Source organism: Schistocerca gregaria, chromosome 3 (genome assembly GCF_023897955.1).
Source record: "Schistocerca gregaria isolate iqSchGreg1 chromosome 3, iqSchGreg1.2, whole genome shotgun sequence".
Taxonomy (NCBI): Eukaryota; Metazoa; Arthropoda; class Insecta; order Orthoptera; family Acrididae; genus Schistocerca; species Schistocerca gregaria.
In genome coordinates, this window is record NC_064922.1 from 948,500,030 (window position 1) to 948,521,198 (window position 21,169).

The 21,169-nt window shown below is 47.3% G+C and overlaps 32 non-coding genes across 32 annotated transcripts; 16 read left to right on the top strand and 16 right to left on the bottom strand.

Annotated features, from left to right (window-relative positions):
• Nucleotides 1-83: 83 nt before the first annotated feature.
• Trnap-ugg (transfer RNA proline (anticodon UGG)) lies at nucleotides 84-155 on the bottom strand. Its single transcript has one exon. It is a non-coding gene; the product is annotated as a tRNA-Pro (tRNA).
• A 555-nt stretch (nucleotides 156-710) lies between these two features.
• On the top strand, nucleotides 711-781 carry Trnaq-uug (transfer RNA glutamine (anticodon UUG)). Its single transcript has one exon. It is a non-coding gene; the product is annotated as a tRNA-Gln (tRNA).
• Nucleotides 782-1,279: 498 nt separating this feature from the next.
• On the bottom strand, nucleotides 1,280-1,351 carry Trnap-ugg (transfer RNA proline (anticodon UGG)). The gene has a single exon. It is a non-coding gene; the product is annotated as a tRNA-Pro (tRNA).
• Nucleotides 1,352-1,905: 554 nt separating this feature from the next.
• On the top strand, nucleotides 1,906-1,977 carry Trnaq-uug (transfer RNA glutamine (anticodon UUG)). Its single transcript has one exon. It is a non-coding gene; the product is annotated as a tRNA-Gln (tRNA).
• Nucleotides 1,978-2,475: 498 nt separating this feature from the next.
• Trnap-ugg (transfer RNA proline (anticodon UGG)) lies at nucleotides 2,476-2,547 on the bottom strand. The gene has a single exon. It is a non-coding gene; the product is annotated as a tRNA-Pro (tRNA).
• Nucleotides 2,548-3,101: 554 nt separating this feature from the next.
• Nucleotides 3,102-3,173, top strand: Trnaq-uug (transfer RNA glutamine (anticodon UUG)). The gene has a single exon. It is a non-coding gene; the product is annotated as a tRNA-Gln (tRNA).
• A 498-nt stretch (nucleotides 3,174-3,671) lies between these two features.
• Nucleotides 3,672-3,743, bottom strand: Trnap-ugg (transfer RNA proline (anticodon UGG)). Its single transcript has one exon. It is a non-coding gene; the product is annotated as a tRNA-Pro (tRNA).
• Nucleotides 3,744-4,297: 554 nt separating this feature from the next.
• Nucleotides 4,298-4,369, top strand: Trnaq-uug (transfer RNA glutamine (anticodon UUG)). Its single transcript has one exon. It is a non-coding gene; the product is annotated as a tRNA-Gln (tRNA).
• Nucleotides 4,370-4,867: 498 nt separating this feature from the next.
• Nucleotides 4,868-4,939, bottom strand: Trnap-ugg (transfer RNA proline (anticodon UGG)). The gene has a single exon. It is a non-coding gene; the product is annotated as a tRNA-Pro (tRNA).
• Nucleotides 4,940-5,494: 555 nt separating this feature from the next.
• On the top strand, nucleotides 5,495-5,566 carry Trnaq-uug (transfer RNA glutamine (anticodon UUG)). Its single transcript has one exon. It is a non-coding gene; the product is annotated as a tRNA-Gln (tRNA).
• Nucleotides 5,567-6,690: 1,124 nt separating this feature from the next.
• On the top strand, nucleotides 6,691-6,762 carry Trnaq-uug (transfer RNA glutamine (anticodon UUG)). The gene has a single exon. It is a non-coding gene; the product is annotated as a tRNA-Gln (tRNA).
• A 498-nt stretch (nucleotides 6,763-7,260) lies between these two features.
• Nucleotides 7,261-7,332, bottom strand: Trnap-ugg (transfer RNA proline (anticodon UGG)). The gene has a single exon. It is a non-coding gene; the product is annotated as a tRNA-Pro (tRNA).
• Nucleotides 7,333-7,887: 555 nt separating this feature from the next.
• Nucleotides 7,888-7,959, top strand: Trnaq-uug (transfer RNA glutamine (anticodon UUG)). Its single transcript has one exon. It is a non-coding gene; the product is annotated as a tRNA-Gln (tRNA).
• A 1,125-nt stretch (nucleotides 7,960-9,084) lies between these two features.
• On the top strand, nucleotides 9,085-9,156 carry Trnaq-uug (transfer RNA glutamine (anticodon UUG)). Its single transcript has one exon. It is a non-coding gene; the product is annotated as a tRNA-Gln (tRNA).
• A 498-nt stretch (nucleotides 9,157-9,654) lies between these two features.
• On the bottom strand, nucleotides 9,655-9,726 carry Trnap-ugg (transfer RNA proline (anticodon UGG)). Its single transcript has one exon. It is a non-coding gene; the product is annotated as a tRNA-Pro (tRNA).
• A 555-nt stretch (nucleotides 9,727-10,281) lies between these two features.
• Nucleotides 10,282-10,353, top strand: Trnaq-uug (transfer RNA glutamine (anticodon UUG)). The gene has a single exon. It is a non-coding gene; the product is annotated as a tRNA-Gln (tRNA).
• Nucleotides 10,354-10,851: 498 nt separating this feature from the next.
• Trnap-ugg (transfer RNA proline (anticodon UGG)) lies at nucleotides 10,852-10,923 on the bottom strand. Its single transcript has one exon. It is a non-coding gene; the product is annotated as a tRNA-Pro (tRNA).
• A 554-nt stretch (nucleotides 10,924-11,477) lies between these two features.
• Trnaq-uug (transfer RNA glutamine (anticodon UUG)) lies at nucleotides 11,478-11,549 on the top strand. Its single transcript has one exon. It is a non-coding gene; the product is annotated as a tRNA-Gln (tRNA).
• Nucleotides 11,550-12,047: 498 nt separating this feature from the next.
• On the bottom strand, nucleotides 12,048-12,119 carry Trnap-ugg (transfer RNA proline (anticodon UGG)). Its single transcript has one exon. It is a non-coding gene; the product is annotated as a tRNA-Pro (tRNA).
• Nucleotides 12,120-12,673: 554 nt separating this feature from the next.
• Trnaq-uug (transfer RNA glutamine (anticodon UUG)) lies at nucleotides 12,674-12,745 on the top strand. Its single transcript has one exon. It is a non-coding gene; the product is annotated as a tRNA-Gln (tRNA).
• Nucleotides 12,746-13,243: 498 nt separating this feature from the next.
• Trnap-ugg (transfer RNA proline (anticodon UGG)) lies at nucleotides 13,244-13,315 on the bottom strand. The gene has a single exon. It is a non-coding gene; the product is annotated as a tRNA-Pro (tRNA).
• A 555-nt stretch (nucleotides 13,316-13,870) lies between these two features.
• Nucleotides 13,871-13,942, top strand: Trnaq-uug (transfer RNA glutamine (anticodon UUG)). Its single transcript has one exon. It is a non-coding gene; the product is annotated as a tRNA-Gln (tRNA).
• Nucleotides 13,943-14,440: 498 nt separating this feature from the next.
• Nucleotides 14,441-14,512, bottom strand: Trnap-ugg (transfer RNA proline (anticodon UGG)). The gene has a single exon. It is a non-coding gene; the product is annotated as a tRNA-Pro (tRNA).
• Nucleotides 14,513-15,636: 1,124 nt separating this feature from the next.
• Trnap-ugg (transfer RNA proline (anticodon UGG)) lies at nucleotides 15,637-15,708 on the bottom strand. Its single transcript has one exon. It is a non-coding gene; the product is annotated as a tRNA-Pro (tRNA).
• Nucleotides 15,709-16,262: 554 nt separating this feature from the next.
• On the top strand, nucleotides 16,263-16,334 carry Trnaq-uug (transfer RNA glutamine (anticodon UUG)). The gene has a single exon. It is a non-coding gene; the product is annotated as a tRNA-Gln (tRNA).
• A 498-nt stretch (nucleotides 16,335-16,832) lies between these two features.
• Trnap-ugg (transfer RNA proline (anticodon UGG)) lies at nucleotides 16,833-16,904 on the bottom strand. The gene has a single exon. It is a non-coding gene; the product is annotated as a tRNA-Pro (tRNA).
• A 554-nt stretch (nucleotides 16,905-17,458) lies between these two features.
• Trnaq-uug (transfer RNA glutamine (anticodon UUG)) lies at nucleotides 17,459-17,530 on the top strand. The gene has a single exon. It is a non-coding gene; the product is annotated as a tRNA-Gln (tRNA).
• A 498-nt stretch (nucleotides 17,531-18,028) lies between these two features.
• On the bottom strand, nucleotides 18,029-18,100 carry Trnap-ugg (transfer RNA proline (anticodon UGG)). The gene has a single exon. It is a non-coding gene; the product is annotated as a tRNA-Pro (tRNA).
• A 1,124-nt stretch (nucleotides 18,101-19,224) lies between these two features.
• Nucleotides 19,225-19,296, bottom strand: Trnap-ugg (transfer RNA proline (anticodon UGG)). The gene has a single exon. It is a non-coding gene; the product is annotated as a tRNA-Pro (tRNA).
• A 554-nt stretch (nucleotides 19,297-19,850) lies between these two features.
• Nucleotides 19,851-19,922, top strand: Trnaq-uug (transfer RNA glutamine (anticodon UUG)). The gene has a single exon. It is a non-coding gene; the product is annotated as a tRNA-Gln (tRNA).
• Nucleotides 19,923-20,420: 498 nt separating this feature from the next.
• On the bottom strand, nucleotides 20,421-20,492 carry Trnap-ugg (transfer RNA proline (anticodon UGG)). Its single transcript has one exon. It is a non-coding gene; the product is annotated as a tRNA-Pro (tRNA).
• A 554-nt stretch (nucleotides 20,493-21,046) lies between these two features.
• Nucleotides 21,047-21,118, top strand: Trnaq-uug (transfer RNA glutamine (anticodon UUG)). The gene has a single exon. It is a non-coding gene; the product is annotated as a tRNA-Gln (tRNA).
• Nucleotides 21,119-21,169: the final 51 nt, after the last annotated feature.

The window sequence follows — 21,169 nt, forward strand, 5'->3', positions numbered from 1 at the left end:
ATGCAGTTGGCCCCGTTGCATGGCTTACTTTCAGAGACTCGCTAGTTTATCGTAGTGCTTGGTTGTCGCGAAAGTGAAAAGTAGGGCCTGTCCGGCATTTGAACCCGGGACCTCCTGCACCCAAAGCAGGAATCATACCCCTAGACCAACAGGCCGCAAAAGTAAGCAGCTGTGCACCCCGCCACCTACTGAGATCTTGCCGCACTTGCTATTGAAGCATCCAATCTGGACCATATTCTCAAAGAGGTTTCTTAATCCGACACCTACAACATGAGCTGTGCTGAGGACGAATGTAGTTGAAGGCTGAAAGAGCTGCTTGAGTTGTGAGACAGTATGTCGATCGTGTGAAGTGCAAATGTAATCGTGTCAAGCACCATCAGCCCACTACGTAGCGTTGTGTGACAGCACGTACTTTTCGACAGTACTCTGTGTCCATAGCTGTTTTCATAGCTAGGCTGCTTCCAGCACAAAGCATCCACCATACGAAAGTGGCTGTTCCGCGATTTTGATTACCTGACCCTTCGACATCACTTAATGTACGAATACTGGCAAGAATTCTCGCTACATTCGAAGTTGTTCCCTCCACTTTCAACCTACTTGGTTGCTTCATTTGCCACGCAAACACTTCCTGAGGACGCTACATGTAACAAATCGCAGCTTACCGGTTTAATGACATGATGCTGCTCAGTTTAAGTCCGCTAGAGGCACACGGTTCCATGGTGTAATGGTAGCACTCTGGACTTTGAATCCAGCGATCCGAGTTCGAGTCTCGGTGGAACCTGATTCAGTGTTTTGCGATCGTTTCTAGAAACGTGTACGAGCTGGCAGTTGGAATTGTATATGCAAAATTTTAGCTAGGATCATGTAATGCAAATTGTTAATAGCACTGTACACGTGAATGGGGAACGCTCCAAATGCTTATGCTTTTGCTACTAGGATTAATAACGGAACGTAAGGGGTTCAACTGCGAGAAGACGACCTCAGCTGCTTCTCCCAGCATCTCTCCGTTTTGGGTGCTGCATGCACATGCATTTAACAAACGTGCATGCGATGTACTAGTTCCTGGGAAACGAATAGAATCGTTGTACGTGTCAGTCTTTAGGTATAGATATAAGTAATCGAAGACGGCTTAATCCTGCTTCGTAGATTGCTTTCCACAAGACGCACTTGGCAGTATCATTGGCCGGTGGCCCGACATGCAGTTTGCCCCGTTGCATGGCTTACTTTCAGAGACTCGCTGGTTTATCGTAGTGCTTGGTTGTCGCGAAAGTGAAAAGTAGGGCCTGTCCGGCATTTGAACCCGGGACCTCCTGCACCCAAAGCAGGAATCATACCCCTAGACCAACAGGCCGCAAAAGTACGCAGCTGTGCACCCCGCCACCTACTGAGATCTTGCCGCACTTGCTATTGAAGCATCCAATCTGGACCATATTCTCAAAGAGGTTTCTTAATCCGACACCTACAACATGAGCTGTGCTGAGGACGAATGTAGTTGAAGGCTGAAAGAGCTGTTTGAGTTGTGAGACAGTATGTCGATCGTGTGAAGTGCACATGTAATCGTGTCAAGCACCATCAGCCCACTACGTAGCGTTGTGTGACAGCACGTACTTTTCGACAGTACTCTGTGTCCATAGCTGTTTTCATAGCTAGGCTGCTTCCAGCACAAAGCATCCACCATACGAAAGTGGCTGTTCCGCGATTTTGATTACCTGACCCTTCGACATCACTTAATGTACGAATACTGGCAAGAATTCTCGCTACATTCGAAGTTGTTCCCTCCACTTTCAACCTACTTGGTTGCTTCATTTGCCACGCAAACACTTCCTGAGGACGCTACATGTAATAAATCGCAGCTCCCGGTTTAATGACATGATGCTGCTCAGTTTAAGTCGACTAGAGGCACACGGTTTCATGGTGTAATGGTTAGCACTCTGGACTTTGAATCCAGCGATCCGAGTTCGAGTCTCGGTGGAACCTGTTTCAGTGTTTTGCGATCGTTTCTAGAAACGTGTACGAGCTGGCAGTTGGAATTGTATATGCAAAATTTTAGCTAGGATCATGTAATGCAAATTGTTAATAGCAGTCCACACGTGAATGGGGAACGCTCCAAATGCTTATGCTTTTGCTACTAGGATTAATAACGGAACGTAAGGGGTTCAACTGCGAGAAGACGACCTCAGCTGCTTCTTCCAGCATCTCTCCGTTTTGGGTGCTGCATGCACATGCATTTAACAAACGTGCATGCGATGTACTAGTTCCTAGGAAACGAATAGAATCGTTGTACGTGTCAGTCTTTAGGTATAGATATAAGTAATCGAAGACGGCTTAATCCTGCTTCGTAGATTGCTTTCCACAAGACGCACTTTCCAGTATCATTGGCCGGTGGCCCGACATGCAGTTTGCCCCGTTGCATGGCTTACTTTCAGAGACTCGCTAGTTTATCGTAGTGCTTGGTTGTCGCGAAAGTGAAAAGTAGGGCCTGTCCGGCATTTGAACCCGGGACCTCCTGCACCCAAAGCAGGAATCATACCCCTAGACCAACAGGCCGCAAAAGTACGCAGCTGTGCACCCCGCCACCTACTGAGATCTTGCCGCACTTGCTATTGAAGCATCCAATCTGGACCATATTCTCAAAGAGGTTTCTTAATCCGACACCTACAACATGAGCTGTGCTGAGGACGAATGTAGTTGAAGGCTGAAAGAGCTGCTTGAGTTGTGAGACAGTATGTCGATCGTGTGAAGTGCACATGTAATCGTGTCAAGCACCATCAGCCCACTACGTAGCGTTGTGTGACAGCACGTACTTTTCGACAGTACTCTGTGTCCATAGCTGTTTTCATAGCTAGGCTGCTTCCAGCACAAAGCATCCACCATACGAAAGTGGCTGTTCCGCGATTTTGATTACCTGACCCTTCGACATCACTTCATGTACGAATACTGGCAAGAATTCTCGCTACATTCGAAGTTGTTCCCTCCACTTTCAACCTACTTGGTTGCTTCATTTGCCACGCAAACACTTCCTGAGGACGCTACATGTAATAAATCGCAGCTCCCGGTTTAATGACATGATGCTGCTCAGTTTAAGTCGACTAGAGGCACACGGTTTCATGGAGTAATGGTTAGCACTCTGGACTTTGAATCCAGCGATCCGAGTTCGAGTCTCGGTGGAACCTGTTTCAGTGTTTTGCGATCGTTTCTAGAAACGTGTACGAGCTGGCAGTTGGAATTGTATATGCAAAATTTTAGCTAGGATCATGTAATGCAAATTGTTAATAGCAGTCCACACGTGAATGGGGAACGCTCCAAATGCTTATGCTTTTGCTACTAGGATTAATAACGGAACGTAAGGGGTTCAACTGCGAGAAGACGACCTCAGCTGCTTCTTCCAGCATCTCTCCGTTTTGGGTGCTGCATGCACATGCATTTAACAAACGTGCATGCGATGTACTAGTTCCTGGGAAACGAATAGAGTCGTTGTACGTGTCAGTCTTTAGGTATAGATATAAGTAATCGAAGACGGATTAATCCTGCTTCGTAGATTGCTTTCCACAAGACGCACTTGCCAGTATCATTGGCCGGTGGCCCGACATGCAGTTTGCCCCGTTGCATGGCTTACTTTCAGAGACTCGCTAGTTTATCGTAGTGCTTGGTTGTCGCGAAAGTGAAAAGTAGGGCCTGTCCGGCATTTGAACCCGGGACCTCCTGCACCCAGAGCAGGAATCATACCCCTAGACCAACAGGCCGCAAAAGTACGCAGCTGTGCACCCCGCCACCTACTGAGATCTTGCCGCACTTGCTATTGAAGCATCCAATCTGGACCATATTCTCAAAGAGGTTTCTTAATCCGACACCTACAACATGAGCTGTGCTGAGGACCAATGTAGTTGAAGGATGAAAGAGCTGCTTGAGTTGTGAGACAGTATGTCGATCGTGTGAAGTGCACATGTAATCGTGTCAAGCACCATCAGCCCACTACGTAGCGTTGTGTGACAGCACGTACTTTTCGACAGTACTCTGTGTCCATAGCTGTTTTCATAGCTAGGCTGCTTCCAGCACAAAGCATCCACCATACGAAAGTGGCTGTTCCGCGATTTTGATTACCTGACCCTTCGACATCACTTCATGTACGAATACTGGCAAGAATTCTCGCTACATTCGAAGTTGTTCCCTCCACTTTCAACCTACTTGGTTGCTTCATTTGCCACGCAAACACTTCCTGAGGACGCTACATGTAATAAATCGCAGCTCCCGGTTTAATGACATGATGCTGCTCAGTTTACGTCCGCTAGAGGCACACGGTTCCATGGTGTAATGGTTAGCACTCTGGACTTTGAATCCAGCGATCCGAGTTCGAGTCTCGGAGGAACCTGATTCAGTTTTTTGCGATCGTTTCTAGAAACGTGTACGAGCTGGCAGTTGGTATTGTATATGCAAAATTTTAGCTAGGATCATGTAATGCAAATTGTTAATAGCACTGTACACGTGAATGGGGAACGCTCCAAATGCTTATGCTTTTGCTACTAGGATTAATAACGGAACGTAAGGGGTTCAACTGCGAGAAGACGACCTCAGCTGCTTCTCCCAGCATCTCTCCGTTTTGGGTGCTGCATGCACATGCATTTAACAAACGTGCATGCGATGTACTAGTTCCTGGGAAACGAAAAGAATCGTTGTAGGTGTCAGTCTTTAGGTATAGATATAAGTAATCGAAGACGGATTAATCCTGCTTCGTAGATTGCTTTCCACAAGACGCACTTGCCAGTATCATTGGCCGGTGGCCCGACATGCAGTTTGCCCAGTTGCATGGCTTACTTTCAGAGACTCGCTGGTTTATCGTAGTGCTTGGTTGTCGCGAAAGTGAAAAGTAGGGCCTGTCCGGCATTTGAACCCTGGACCTCCTGCACCCAAAGCAGGAATCATACCCCTAGACCAACAGGCCGCAAAAGTACGCAGCTGTGCACCCCGCCACCTACTGAGATCTTGCCGCACTTGCTATTGAAGCATCCAATCTGGACCATATTCTCAAAGAGGTTTCTTAATCCGACACCTACAACATGAGCTGTGCTGAGGACGAATGTAGTTGAAGGCTGAAAGAGCTGCTTGAGTTGTGAGACAGTATGTCGATCGTGTGAAGTGCGCATGTAATCGTGTCAAGCACCATCAGCCCACTACGTAGCGTTGTGTGACAGCACGTACTTTTCGACAGTACTCTGTGTCCATAGCTGTTTTCATAGCTAGGCTGCTTCCAGCACAAAGCATCCACCATACGAAAGTGGCTGTTCCGCGATTTTGATTACCTGACCCTTCGACATCACTTAATGTACGAATACTGGCAAGAATTCTCGCTACATTCGAAGTTGTTCCCTCCACTTTCAACCTACTTGGTTGCTTCATTTGCCACGCAAACACTTCCTGAGGACGCTACATGTAACAAATCGCAGCTTACCGGTTTAATGACATGATGCTGCTCAGTTTAAGTCCGCTAGAGGCACACGGTTCCATGGTGTAATGGTTAGCACTCTGGACTTTGAATCCAGCGATCCGAGTTCGAGTCTCGGTGGAACCTGATTCAGTGTTTTGCGATCGTTTCTAGAAACGTGTACGAGCTGGCAGTTGGAATTGTATATGCAAAATTTTAGCTAGGATCATGTAATGCAAATTGTTAATAGCACTGTACACGTGAATGGGGAACGCTCCAAATGCTTATGCTTTTGCTACTAGGATTAATAACGGAACGTAAGGGGTTCAACTGCGAGAAGACGACCTCAGCTGCTTCTCCCAGCATCTCTCCGTTTTGGGTGCTGCATGCACATGCATTTAACAAACGTGCATGCGATGTACTAGTTCCTGGGAAACGAATAGAATCGTTGTAGGTGTCAGTCTTTAGGTATAGATATAAGTAATCGAAGACGGATTAATCCTGCTTCGTAGATTGCTTTCCACAAGACGCACTTGCCAGTATCATTGGCCGGTGGCCCGACATGCAGTTTGCCCAGTTGCATGGCTTACTTTCAGAGACTCGCTGGTTTATCGTAGTGCTTGGTTGTCGCGAAAGTGAAAAGTAGGGCCTGTCCGGCATTTGAACCCTGGACCTCCTGCACCCAAAGCAGGAATCATGCCCCTAGACCAACAGGCCGCAAAAGTACGCAGCTGTGCACCCCGCCACCTACTGAGATCTTGCCGCACTTGCTATTGAAGCATCCAATCTGGACCATATTCTCAAAGAGGTTTCTTAATCCGACACCTACAACATGAGCTGTGCTGAGGACGAATGTAGTTGAAGGCTGAAAGAGCTGCTTGAGTTGTGAGACAGTATGTCGATCGTGTGAAGTGCGCATGTAATCGTGTCAAGCACCATCAGCCCACTACGTAGCGTTGTGTGACAGCACGTACTTTTCGACAGTACTCTGTGTCCATAGCTGTTTTCATAGCTAGGCTGCTTCCAGCACAAAGCATCCACCATACGAAAGTGGCTGTTCCGCGATTTTGATTACCTGACCCTTCGACATCACTTAATGTACGAATACTGGCAAGAATTCTCGCTACATTCGAAGTTGTTCCCTCCACTTTCAACCTACTTGGTTGCTTCATTTGCCACGCAAACACTTCCTGAGGACGCTACATGTAATAAATCGCAGCTCCCGGTTTAATGACATGATGCTGCTCAGTTTAAGTCGACTAGAGGCACACGGTTTCATGGTGTAATGGTTAGCACTCTGGACTTTGAATCCAGCGATCCGAGTTCGAGTCTCGGTGGAACCTGATTCAGTGTTTTGCGATCGTTTCTAGAAACGTGTACGAGCTGGCAGTTGGAATTGTATATGCAAAATTTTAGCTAGGATCATGTAATGCAAATTGTTAATAGCACTGTACACGTGAATGGGGAACGCTCCAAATGCTTATGCTTTTGCTACTAGGATTAATAACGGAACGTAAGGGGTTCAACTGCGAGAAGACGACCTCAGCTGCTTCTCCCAGCATCTCTCCGTTTTGGGTGCTGCATGCACATGCATTTAACAAACGTGCATGCGATGTACTAGTTCCTGGGAAACGAATAGAATCGTTGTACGTGTCAGTCTTTAGGTATAGATATAAGTAATCGAAGACGGCTTAATCCTGCTTCGTAGATGGCTTTCCACAAGACGCACTTGGCAGTATCATTGGCCGGTGGCCCGACATGCAGTTTGCCCCGTTGCATGGCTTACTTTCAGAGACTCGCTGGTTTATCGTAGTGCTTGGTTGTCGCGAAAGTGAAAAGTAGGGCCTGTCCGGCATTTGAACCCGGGACCTCCTGCACCCAAAGCAGGAATCATACCCCTAGACCAACAGGCCGCAAAAGTACGCAGCTGTGCACCCCGCCACCCACTGAGATCTTGCCGCACTTGCTATTGAAGCATCCAATCTGGACCATATTCTCAAAGAGGTTTCTTAATCCGACACCTACAACATGAGCTGTGCTGAGGACGAATGTAGTTGAAGGCTGAAAGAGCTGCTTGAGTTGTGAGACAGTATGTCGATCGTGTGAAGTGCACATGTAATCGTGTCAAGCACCATCAGCCCACTACGTAGCGTTGTGTGACAGCACGTACTTTTCGACAGTACTCTGTGTCCATAGCTGTTTTCATAGCTAGGCTGCTTCCAGCACAAAGCATCCACCATACGAAAGTGGCTGTTCCGCGATTTTGATTACCTGACCCTTCGACATCACTTAATGTACGAATACTGGCAAGAATTCTCGCTACATTCGAAGTTGTTCCCTCCACTTTCAACCTACTTGGTTGCTTCATTTGCCACGCAAACACTTCCTGAGGACGCTACATGTAACAAATCGCAGCTTACCGGTTTAATGACATGATGCTGCTCAGTTTAAGTCCGCTAGAGGCACACGGTTCCATGGTGTAATGGTTAGCACTCTGGACTTTGAATCCAGCGATCCGAGTTCGAGTCTCGGTGGAACCTGATTCAGTGTTTTGCGATCGTTTCTAGAAACGTGTACGAGCTGGCAGTTGGAATTGTATATGCAAAATTTTAGCTAGGATCATGTAATGCAAATTGTTAATAGCAGTCCACAAGTGAATGGGGAACGCTCCAAATGCTTATGCTTTTGCTACTAGGATTAATAACGGAACGTAAGGGGTTCAACTGCGAGAAGACGACCTCAGCTGCTTCTCCCAGCATCTCTCCGTTTTGGGTGCTGCATGCACATGCATTTAACAAACGTGCATGCGATGTACTAGTTCCTGGGAAACGAATAGAATCGTTGTAGGTGTCAGTCTTTAGGTATAGATATAAGTAATCGAAGACGGATTAATCCTGCTTCGTAGATTGCTTTCCACAAGACGCACTTGCCAGTATCATTGGCCGGTGGCCCGACATGCAGTTTGCCCAGTTGCATGGCTTACTTTCAGAGACTCGCTGGTTTATCGTAGTGCTTGGTTGTCGCGAAAGTGAAAAGTAGGGCCTGTCCGGCATTTGAACCCTGGACCTCCTGCACCCAAAGCAGGAATCATGCCCCTAGACCAACAGGCCGCAAAAGTACGCAGCTGTGCACCCCGCCACCTACTGAGATCTTGCCGCACTTGCTATTGAAGCATCCAATCTGGACCATATTCTCAAAGAGGTTTCTTAATCCGACACCTACAACATGAGCTGTGCTGAGGACGAATGTAGTTGAAGGCTGAAAGAGCTGCTTGAGTTGTGAGACAGTATGTCGATCGTGTGAAGTGCGCATGTAATCGTGTCAAGCACCATCAGCCCACTACGTAGCGTTGTGTGACAGCACGTACTTTTCGACAGTACTCTGTGTCCATAGCTGTTTTCATAGCTAGGCTGCTTCCAGCACAAAGCATCCACCATACGAAAGTGGCTGTTCCGCGATTTTGATTACCTGACCCTTCGACATCACTTAATGTACGAATACTGGCAAGAATTCTCGCTACATTCGAAGTTGTTCCCTCCACTTTCAACCTACTTGGTTGCTTCATTTGCCACGCAAACACTTCCTGAGGACGCTACATGTAATAAATCGCAGCTTACCGGTTTAATGACATGATGCTGCTCAGTTTACGTCCGCTAGAGGCACACGGTTCCATGGTGTAATGGTTAGCACTTTGGACTTTGAATCCAGCGATCCGAGTTCGAGTCTCGGTGGAACCTGATTCAGTGTTTTGCGATCGTTTCTAGAAACGTGTACGAGCTGGCAGTTGGAATTGTATATGCAAAATTTTAGCTAGGATCATGTAATGCAAATTGTTAATAGCAGTCCACACGTGAATGGGGAACGCTCCAAATGCTTATGCTTTTGCTACTAGGATTAATAACGGAACGTAAGGGGTTCAACTGCGAGAAGACGACCTCAGCTGCTTCTCCCAGCATCTCTCCGTTTTGGGTGCTGCATGCACATGCATTTAACAAACGTGTATGCGATGTACTAGTTCCTGGGAAACGAATAGAATCGTTGTACGTGTCAGTCTTTAGGTATAGATATAAGTAATCGTCGACGGCTTAATCCTGCTTCGTAGATTGCTTTCCACAAGACGCACTTGCCAGTATCATTGGCCGGTGGCCCGACATGCAGTTGGCCCCGTTGCATGGCTTACTTTCAGAGACTCGCTAGTTTATCGTAGTGCTTGGTTGTCGCGAAAGTGTAAAGTAGGGCCTGTCCGGCATTTGAACCCGGGACCTCCTGCACCCAAAGCAGGAATCATACCCCTAGACCAACAGGCCGCAAAAGTAAGCAGCTGTGCACCCCGCCACCTACTGAGATCTTGCCGCACTTGCTATTGAAGCATCCAATCTGGACCATATTCTCAAAGAGGTTTCTTAATCCGACATCTACAACATGAGCTGTGCTGAGGACCAATGTAGTTGAAGGCTGAAAGAGCTGCTTGAGTTGTGAGACAGTATGTCGATCGTGTGAAGTGCAAATGTAATCGTGTCAAGCACCATCAGCCCACTACGTAGCGTTGTGTGACAGCACGTACTTTTCGACAGTACTCTGTGTCCATAGCTGTTTTCATAGCTAGGCTGCTTCCAGCACAAAGCATCCACCATACGAAAGTGGCTGTTCCGCGATTTTGATTACCTGACCCTTCGACATCACTTCATGTACGAATACTGGCAAGAATTCTCGCTACATTCGAAGTTGTTCCCTCCACTTTCAACCTACTTGGTTGCTTCATTTGCCACGCAAACACTTCCTGAGGACGCTACATGTAACAAATCGCAGCTTACCGGTTTAATGACATGATGCTGCTCAGTTTAAGTCCGCTAGAGGCACACGGTTCCATGGTGTAATGGTTAGCACTCTGGACTTTGAATCCAGCGATCCGAGTTCGAGTCTCGGTGGAACCTGATTCAGTGTTTTGCGATCGTTTCTAGAAACGTGTACGAGCTGGCAGTTGGAATTGTATATGCAAAATTTTAGCTAGGATCATGTAATGCAAATTGTTAATAGCAGTCCACACGTGAATGGGGAACGCTCCAAATGCTTATGCTTTTGCTACTAGGATTAATAACGGAACGTAAGGGGTTCAACTGCGAGAAGACGACCTCAGCTGCTTCTCCCAGCATCTCTCCGTTTTGGGTGCTGCATGCACATGCATTTAACAAACGTGCATGCGATGTACTAGTTCCTGGGAAACGAATAGAATCGTTGTAGGTGTCAGTCTTTAGGTATAGATATAAGTAATCGAAGACGGCTTAATCCTGCTTCGTAGATTGCTTTCCACAAGACGCACTTGGCAGTATCATTGGCCGGTGGCCCGACATGCAGTTTGCCCCGTTGCATGGCTTACTTTCAGAGACTCGCTGGTTTATCGTAGTGCTTGGTTGTCGCGAAAGTGAAAAGTATGGCCTGTCCGGCATTTGAACCCTGGACCTCCTGCACCCAAAGCAGGAATCATGCCCCTAGACCAACAGGCCGCAAAAGTACGCAGCTGTGCACCCCGCCACCTACTGAGATCTTGCCGCACTTGCTATTGAAGCATCCAATCTGGACCATATTCTCAAAGAGGTTTCTTAATCCGACACCTACAACATGAGCTGTGCTGAGGACGAATGTAGTTGAAGGCTGAAAGAGCTGCTTGAGTTGTGAGACAGTATGTCGATCGTGTGAAGTGCGCATGTAATCGTGTCAAGCACCATCAGCCCACTACGTAGCGTTGTGTGACAGCACGTACTTTTCGACAGTACTCTGTGTCCATAGCTGTTTTCATAGCTAGGCTGCTTCCAGCACAAAGCATCCACCATACGAAAGTGGCTGTTCCGCGATTTTGATTACCTGACCCTTCGACATCACTTAATGTACGAATACTGGCAAGAATTCTCGCTACATTCGAAGTTGTTCCCTCCACTTTCAACCTACTTGGTTGCTTCATTTGCCACGCAAACACTTCCTGAGGACGCTACATGTAATAAATCGCAGCTCCCGGTTTAATGACATGATGCTGCTCAGTTTAAGTCGACTAGAGGCACACGGTTTCATGGTGTAATGGTTAGCACTCTGGACTTTGAATCCAGCGATCCGAGTTCGAGTCTCGGTGGAACCTGATTCAGTGTTTTGCGATCGTTTCTAGAAACGTGTACGAGCTGGCAGTTGGAATTGTATATGCAAAATTTTAGCTAGGATCATGTAATGCAAATTGTTAATAGCACTGTACACGTGAATGGGGAACGCTCCAAATGCTTATGCTTTTGCTACTAGGATTAATAACGGAACGTAAGGGGTTCAACTGCGAGAAGACGACCTCAGCTGCTTCTCCCAGCATCTCTCCGTTTTGGGTGCTGCATGCACATGCATTTAACAAACGTGCATGCGATGTACTAGTTCCTGGGAAACGAATAGAATCGTTGTACGTGTCAGTCTTTAGGTATAGATATAAGTAATCGAAGACGGCTTAATCCTGCTTCGTAGATTGCTTTCCACAAGACGCACTTGGCAGTATCATTGGCCGGTGGCCCGACATGCAGTTTGCCCCGTTGCATGGCTTACTTTCAGAGACTCGCTGGTTTATCGTAGTGCTTGGTTGTCGCGAAAGTGAAAAGTAGGGCCTGTCCGGCATTTGAACCCGGGACCTCCTGCACCCAAAGCAGGAATCATACCCCTAGACCAACAGGCCGCAAAAGTACGCAGCTGTGCACCCCGCCACCCACTGAGATCTTGCCGCACTTGCTATTGAAGCATCCAATCTGGACCATATTCTCAAAGAGGTTTCTTAATCCGACACCTACAACATGAGCTGTGCTGAGGACCAATGTAGTTGAAGGCTGAAAGAGCTGCTTGAGTTGTGAGACAGTATGTCGATCGTGTGAAGTGCACATGTAATCGTGTCAAGCACCATCAGCCCACTACGTAGCGTTGTGTGACAGCACGTACTTTTCGACAGTACTCTGTGTCCATAGCTGTTTTCATAGCTAGGCTGCTTCCAGCACAAAGCATCCACCATACGAAAGTGGCTGTTCCGCGATTTTGATTACCTGACCCTTCGACATCACTTCATGTACGAATACTGGCAAGAATTCTCGCTACATTCGAAGTTGTTCCCTCCACTTTCAACCTACTTGGTTGCTTCATTTGCCACGCAAACACTTCCTGAGGACGCTACATGTAATAAATCGCAGCTCCCGGTTTAATGACATGATGCTGCTCAGTTTACGTCCGCTAGAGAAACACGGTTCCATGGTGTAATGGTTAGCACTCTGGACTTTGAGTCCAGCGATCCGAGTTCGAGTCTCGGTGGAACCTGATTCAGTTTTTTGCGATCGTTTCTAGAAACGTGTACGAGCTGGCAGTTGGAATTGTATATGCAAAATTTTAGCTAGGATCATGTAATGCAAATTGTTAATAGCAGTCCACACGTGAATGGGGAACGCTCCAAATGCTTATGCTTTTGCTACTAGGATTAATAACGGAACGTAAGGGGTTCAACTGCGAGAAGACGACCTCAGCTGCTTCTCCCAGCATCTCTCCGTTTTGGGTGCTGCATGCACATGCATTTAACAAACGTGCATGCGATGTACTAGTTCCTGGGAAAGGAAAAGGATCTTTGTACGTGTCAGTCTTTAGGTATAGATATAAGTAATCGAAGACGGATTAATCCTGCTTCGTAGATTGCTTTCCACAAGACGCACTTGCCAGTATCATTGGCCGGTGGCCCGACATGCAGTTTGCCCAGTTGCATGGATTACTTTCAGAGACTCGCTGGTTTATCGTAGTGCTTGGTTGTCGCGAAAGTGAAAAGTAGGGCCTGTCCGGCATTTGAACCCGGGACCTCCTGCACCCAAAGCAGGAATCATACCCCTAGACCAACAGGCCGCAAAAGCACGCAGCTGTGCACCCCGCCACCTACTGAGATCTTGCCGCACTTGCTATTGAAGCATCCAATCTGGACCATATTCTCAAAGAGGTTTCTTAATCCGACACCTACAACATGAGCTGTGCTGAGGACGAATGTAGTTGAAGGCTGAAAGAGCTGCTTGAGTTGTGAGACAGTATGTCGATCGTGTGAAGTGCACATGTAATCGTGTCAAGCACCATCAGCCCACTACGTAGCGTTGTGTGACAGCACGTACTTTTCGACAGTACTCTGTGTCCATAGCTGTTTTCATAGCTAGGCTGCTTCCAGCACAAAGCATCCACCATACGAAAGTGGCTGTTCCGCGATTTTGATTACCTGACCCTTCGACATCACTTAATGTACGAATACTGGCAAGAATTCTCGCTACATTCGAAGTTGTTCCCTCCACTTTCAACCTACTTGGTTGCTTCATTTGCCACGCAAACACTTCCTGAGGACGCTACATGTAACAAATCGCAGCTTACCGGTTTAATGACATGATGCTGCTCAGTTTAAGTCCGCTAGAGGCACACGGTTCCATGGTGTAATGGTTAGCACTCTGGACTTTGAATCCAGCGATCCGAGTTCGAGTCTCGGTGGAACCTGATTCAGTGTTTTGCGATCGTTTCTAGAAACGTGTACGAGCTGGCAGTTGGAATTGTATATGCAAAATTTTAGCTAGGATCATGTAATGCAAATTGTTAATAGCACTGTACACGTGAATGGGGAACGCTCCAAATGCTTATGCTTTTGCTACTAGGATTAATAACGGAACGTAAGGGGTTCAACTGCGAGAAGACGACCTCAGCTGCTTCTCCCAGCATCTCTCCGTTTTGGGTGCTGCATGCACATGCATTTAACAAACGTGCATGCGATGTACTAGTTCCTGGGAAACGAATAGAATCGTTGTACGTGTCAGTCTTTAGGTATAGATATAAGTAATCGAAGACGGCTTAATCCTGCTTCGTAGATTGCTTTCCACAAGACGCACTTGGCAGTATCATTGGCCGGTGGCCCGACATGCAGTTTGCCCCGTTGCATGGCTTACTTTCAGAGACTCGCTAGTTTATCGTAGTGCTTGGTTGTCGCGAAAGTGAAAAGTAGGGCCTGTCCGGCATTTGAACCCGGGACCTCCTGCACCCAAAGCAGGAATCATACCCCTAGACCAACAGGCCGCAAAAGTACGCAGCTGTGCACCCCGCCACCTACTGAGATCTTGCCGCACTTGCTATTGAAGCATCCAATCTGGACCATATTCTCAAAGAGGTTTCTTAATCCGACACCTACAACATGAGCTGTGCTGAGGACCAATGTAGTTGAAGGCTGAAAGAGCTGCTTGAGTTGTGAGACAGTATGTCGATCGTGTGAAGTGCACATGTAATCGTGTCAAGCACCATCAGCCCACTACGTAGCGTTGTGTGACAGCACGTACTTTTCGACAGTACTCTGTGTCCATAGCTGTTTTCATAGCTAGGCTGCTTCCAGCACAAAGCATCCACCATACGAAAGTGGCTGTTCCGCGATTTTGATTACCTGACCCTTCGACATCACTTCATGTACGAATACTGGCAAGAATTCTCGCTACATTCGAAGTTGTTCCCTCCACTTTCAACCTACTTGGTTGCTTCATTTGCCACGCAAACACTTCCTGAGGACGCTACATGTAATAAATCGCAGCTCCCGGTTTAATGACATGATGCTGCTCAGTTTACGACCGCTAGAGGCACACGGTTCCATGGAGTAATGGTTAGCACTCTGGACTTTGAATACAGCGATCCGAGTTCGAGTCTCGGTGGAACCTGATTCAGTTTTTTGCGATCGTTTCTAGAAACGTGTACGAGCTGGCAGTTGGAATTGTATATGCAAAATTTTAGCTAGGATCATGTAATGCAAATTGTTAATAGCAGTCCACACGTGAATGGGGAACGCTCCAAATGCTTATGCTTTTGCTACTAGGATTAATAACGGAACGTAAGGGGTTCAACTGCGAGAAGACGACCTCAGCTGCTTCTCCCAGCATCTCTCCGTTTTGGGTGCTGCATGCACATGCATTTAACAAACGTGCATGCGATGTACTAGTTCCTGGGAAACGAAAAGGATCTTTGTACGTGTCAGTCTTTAGGTATAGATATAAGTAATCGAAGACGGATTAATCCTGCTTCGTAGATTGCTTTCCACAAGACGCACTTGCCAGTATCATTGGCCGGTGGCCCGACATGCAGTTGGCCCCGTTGCATGGCTTACTTTCAGAGACTCGCTGGTTTATCGTAGTGCTTGGTTGTCGCGAAAGTGAAAAGTAGGGCCTGTCCGGCATTTGAACCCTGGACCTCCTGCACCCAAAGCAGGAATCATACCCCTAGACCAACAGGCCGCAAAAGTACGCAGCTGTGCACCCTGCCCACTACTGAGATCTTGCCGCACTTGCTATTGAAGCATCCAATCTGGACCATATTCTCAAAGAGGTTTCTTAATCCGACACCTACAACATGAGCTGTGCTGAGGACGAATGTAGTTGAAGGCTGAAAGAGCTGCTTGAGTTGTGAGACAGTATGTCGATCGTGTGAAGTGCACATGTAATCGTGTCAAGCACCATCAGCCCACTACGTAGCGTTGTGTGACAGCACGTACTTTTCGACAGTACTCTGTGTCCATAGCTGTTTTCATAGCTAGGCTGCTTCCAGCACAAAGCATCCACCATACGAAAGTGGCTGTTCCGCGATTTTGATTACCTGACCCTTCGACATCACTTCATGTACGAATACTGGCAAGAATTCTCGCTACATTCGAAGTTGTTCCCTCCACTTTCAACCTACTTGGTTGCTTCATTTGCCACGCAAACACTTCCTGAGGACGCTACATGTAATAAATCGCAGCTCCCGGTTTAATGACATGATGCTGCTCAGTTTAAGTCGACTAGAGGCACACGGTTTCATGGAGTAATGGTTAGCACTCTGGACTTTGAATCCAGCGATCCGAGTTCGAGTCTCGGTGGAACCTGTTTCAGTGTTTTGCGATCGTTTCTAGAAACGTGTACGAGCTGGCAGTTGGAATTGTATATGCAAAATTTTAGCTAGGATCATGTAATGCAAATTGTTAATAGCAGTCCACACGTGAATGGGGAACGCTCCAAATGCTTATGCTTTTGCTACTAGGATTAATAACGGAACGTAAGGGGTTCAACTGCGAGAAGACGACCTCAGCTGCTTCTTCCAGCATCTCTCCGTTTTGGGTGCTGCATGCACATGCATTTAACAAACGTGCATGCGATGTACTAGTTCCTGGGAAACGAATAGAATCGTTGCACGTGTCAGTCTTTAGGTATAGATATAAGTAATCGAAGACGGATTAATCCTGCTTCGTAGATTGCTTTCCACAAGACGCACTTGCCAGTATCATTGGCCGGTGGCCCGACATGCAGTTTGCCCCGTTGCATGGCTTACTTTCAGAGACTCGCTAGTTTATCGTAGTGCTTGGTTGTCGCGAAAGTGAAAAGTAGGGCCTGTCCGGCATTTGAACCCGGGACCTCCTGCACCCAAAGCAGGAATCATACCCCTAGACCAACAGGCCGCAAAAGCACGCAGCTGTGCACCCCGCCACCTACTGAGATCTTGCCGCACTTGCTATTGAAGCATCCAATCTGGACCATATTCTCAAAGAGGTTTCTTAATCCGACACCTACAACATGAGCTGTGCTGAGGACCAATGTAGTTGAAGGCTGAAAGAGCTGCTTGAGTTGTGAGACAGTATGTCGATCGTGTGAAGTGCACATGTAATCGTGTCAAGCACCATCAGCCCACTACGTAGCGTTGTGTGACAGCACGTACTTTTCGACAGTACTCTGTGTCCATAGCTGTTTTCATAGCTAGGCTGCTTCCAGCACAAAGCATCCACCATACGAAAGTGGCTGTTCCGCGATTTTGATTACCTGACCCTTCGACATCACTTCATGTACGAATACTGGCAAGAATTCTCGCTACATTCGAAGTTGTTCCCTCCACTTTCAACCTACTTGGTTGCTTCATTTGCCACGCAAACACTTCCTGAGGACGCTACATGTAATAAATCGCAGCTCCCGGTTTAATGACATGATGCTGCTCAGTTTACGTCCGCTAGAGGCACACGGTTCCATGGTGTAATGGTTAGCACTCTGGACTTTGAATCCAGCGATCCGAGTTCGAGTCTCGGTGGAACCTGATTCAGTTTTTTGCGATCGTTTCTAGAAACGTGTACGAGCTGGCAGTTGGAATTGTATATGCAAAATTTTAGCTAGGATCATGTAATGCAAATTGTTAATAGCAGTCCACACGTGAATGGGGAACGCTCCAAATGCTTATGCTTTTGCTACTAGGATTAATAACGGAACGTAAGGGGTTCAACTGCGAGAAGACGACCTCAGCTGCTTCTCCCAGCATCTCTCCGTTTTGGGTGCTGCATGCACATGCATTTAACAAACGTGCATGCGATGTACTAGTTCCTGGGAAACGAATAGAATCGTTGTACGTGTCAGTCTTTAGGTATAGATATAAGTAATCGAAGACGGCTTAATCCTGCTTCGTAGATTGCTTTCCACAAGACGCACTTGGCAGTATCATTGGCCGGTGGCCCGACATGCAGTTTGCCCCGTTGCATGGCTTACTTTCAGAGACTCGCTAGTTTATCGTAGTGCTTGGTTGTCGCGAAAGTGAAAAGTAGGGCCTGTCCGGCATTTGAACCCGGGACCTCCTGCACCCAAAGCAGGAATCATACCCCTAGACCAACAGGCCGCAAAAGTACGCAGCTGTGCACCCCGCCACCTACTGAGATCTTGCCGCACTTGCTATTGAAGCATCCAATCTGGACCATATTCTCAAAGAGGTTTCTTAATCCGACACCTACAACATGAGCTGTGCTGAGGACCAATGTAGTTGAAGGCTGAAAGAGCTGCTTGAGTTGTGAGACAGTATGTCGATCGTGTGAAGTGCACATGTAATCGTGTCAAGCACCATCAGCCCACTACGTAGCGTTGTGTGACAGCACGTACTTTTCGACAGTACTCTGTGTCCATAGCTGTTTTCATAGCTAGGCTGCTTCCAGCACAAAGCATCCACCATACGAAAGTGGCTGTTCCGCGATTTTGATTACCTGACCCTTCGACATCGCTTCATGTACGAATACTGGCAAGAATTCTCGCTACATTCGAAGTTGTTCCCTCCACTTTCAACCTACTTGGTTGCTTCATTTGCCACGCAAACACTTCCTGAGGACGCTACATGTAATAAATCGCAGCTCCCGGTTTAATGACATGATGCTGCTCAGTTTACGACCGCTAGAGGCACACGGTTCCATGGAGTAATGGTTAGCACTCTGGACTTTGAATACAGCGATCCGAGTTCGAGTCTCGGTGGAACCTGATTCAGTTTTTTGCGATCGTTTCTAGAAACGTGTACGAGCTGGCAGTTGGAATTGTATATGCAAAATTTTAGCTAGGATCATGTAATGCAAATTGTTAATAGCAGTCCACACGTGAATGGGGAACGCTCCAAATGCTTATGCTTTTGCTACTAGGATTAATAACGGAACGTAAGGGGTTCAACTGCGAGAAGACGACCTCAGCTGCTTCTCCCAGCATCTCTCCGTTTTGGGTGCTGCATGCACATGCATTTAACAAACGTGCATGCGATGTACTAGTTCCTGGGAAACGAAAAGGATCTTTGTACGTGTCAGTCTTTAGGTATAGATATAAGTAATCGAAGACGGATTAATCCTGCTTCGTAGATTGCTTTCCACAAGACGCACTTGCCAGTATCATTGGCCGGTGGCCCGACATGCAGTTGGCCCCGTTGCATGGCTTACTTTCAGAGACTCGCTGGTTTATCGTAGTGCTTGGTTGTCGCGAAAGTGAAAAGTAGGGCCTGTCCGGCATTTGAACCCTGGACCTCCTGCACCCAAAGCAGGAATCATACCCCTAGACCAACAGGCCGCAAAAGTACGCAGCTGTGCACCCTGCCCACTACTGAGATCTTGCCGCACTTGCTATTGAAGCATCCAATCTGGACCATATTCTCAAAGAGGTTTCTTAATCCGACACCTACAACATGAGCTGTGCTGAGGACGAATGTAGTTGAAGGCTGAAAGAGCTGCTTGAGTTGTGAGACAGTATGTCGATCGTGTGAAGTGCACATGTAATCGTGTCAAGCACCATCAGCCCACTACGTAGCGTTGTGTGACAGCACGTACTTTTCGACAGTACTCTGTGTCCATAGCTGTTTTCATAGCTAGGCTGCTTCCAGCACAAAGCATCCACCATACGAAAGTGGCTGTTCCGCGATTTTGATTACCTGACCCTTCGACATCACTTCATGTACGAATACTGGCAAGAATTCTCGCTACATTCGAAGTTGTTCCCTCCACTTTCAACCTACTTGGTTGCTTCATTTGCCACGCAAACACTTCCTGAGGACGCTACATGTAATAAATCGCAGCTCCCGGTTTAATGACATGATGCTGCTCAGTTTAAGTCGACTAGAGGCACACGGTTTCATGGAGTAATGGTTAGCACTCTGGACTTTGAATCCAGCGATCCGAGTTCGAGTCTCGGTGGAACCTGTTTCAGTGTTTTGCGATCGTTTCTAGAAACGTGTACGAGCTGGCAGTTGGAATTGTATATGCAAAATTTTAGCTAGGATCATGTAATGCAAATTGTTAATAGCAGTCCACACGTGAATGGGGAACGCTCCAAATGCTTATGCTTTTGCTACTAGGATTAATAACGGAACGTAAGGGGTTCAACTGCGAGAAGACGACCTCAGCTGCTTCTTCCAGCATCTCTCCGTTTTGGGTGCTGCATGCACATGCATTTAACAAACGTGCATGCGATGTACTAGTTCCTGGGAAACGAATAGAATCGTTGTACGTGTCAGTCTTTAGGTATAGATATAAGTAATCGAAGACGGATTAATCCTGCTTCGGTGATTGCTTTCCACAAGACGCACTTGCCAGTATCATTGGCCGGTGGCCCGACATGCAGTTTGCCCCGTTGCATGGCTTACTTTCAGAGACTCGCTAGTTTATCGTAGTGCTTGGTTGTCGCGAAAGTGAAAAGTAGGGCCTGTCCGGCATTTGAACCCGGGACCTCCTGCACCCAAAGCAGGAATCATACCCCTAGACCAACAGGCCGCAAAAGCACGCAGCTGTGCACCCCGCCACCTACTGAGATCTTGCCGCACTTGCTATTGAAGCATCCAATCTGGACCATATTCTCAAAGAGGTTTCTTAATCCGACACCTACAACATGAGCTGTGCTGAGGACCAATGTAGTTGAAGGCTGAAAGAGCTGCTTGAGTTGTGAGACAGTATGTCGATCGTGTGAAGTGCACATGTAATCGTGTCAAGCACCATCAGCCCACTACGTAGCGTTGTGTGACAGCACGTACTTTTCGACAGTACTCTGTGTCCATAGCTGTTTTCATAGCTAGGCTGCTTCCAGCACAAAGCATCCACCATACGAAAGTGGCTGTTCCGCGATTTTGATTACCTGACCCTTCGACATCACTTCATGTACGAATACTGGCAAGAATTCTCGCTACATTCGAAGTTGTTCCCTCCACTTTCAACCTACTTGGTTGCTTCATTTGCCACGCAAACACTTCCTGAGGACGCTACATGTAATAAATCGCAGCTCCCGGTTTAATGACATGATGCTGCTCAGTTTACGTCCGCTACAGGCACACGGTTCCATGGTGTAATGGTTAGCACTCTGGACTTTGAATCCAGCGATCCGAGTTCGAGTCTCGGTGGAACCTGATTCAGTTTTTTGCGATCGTTTCTAGAAACGTGTACGAGCTGGCAGTTGG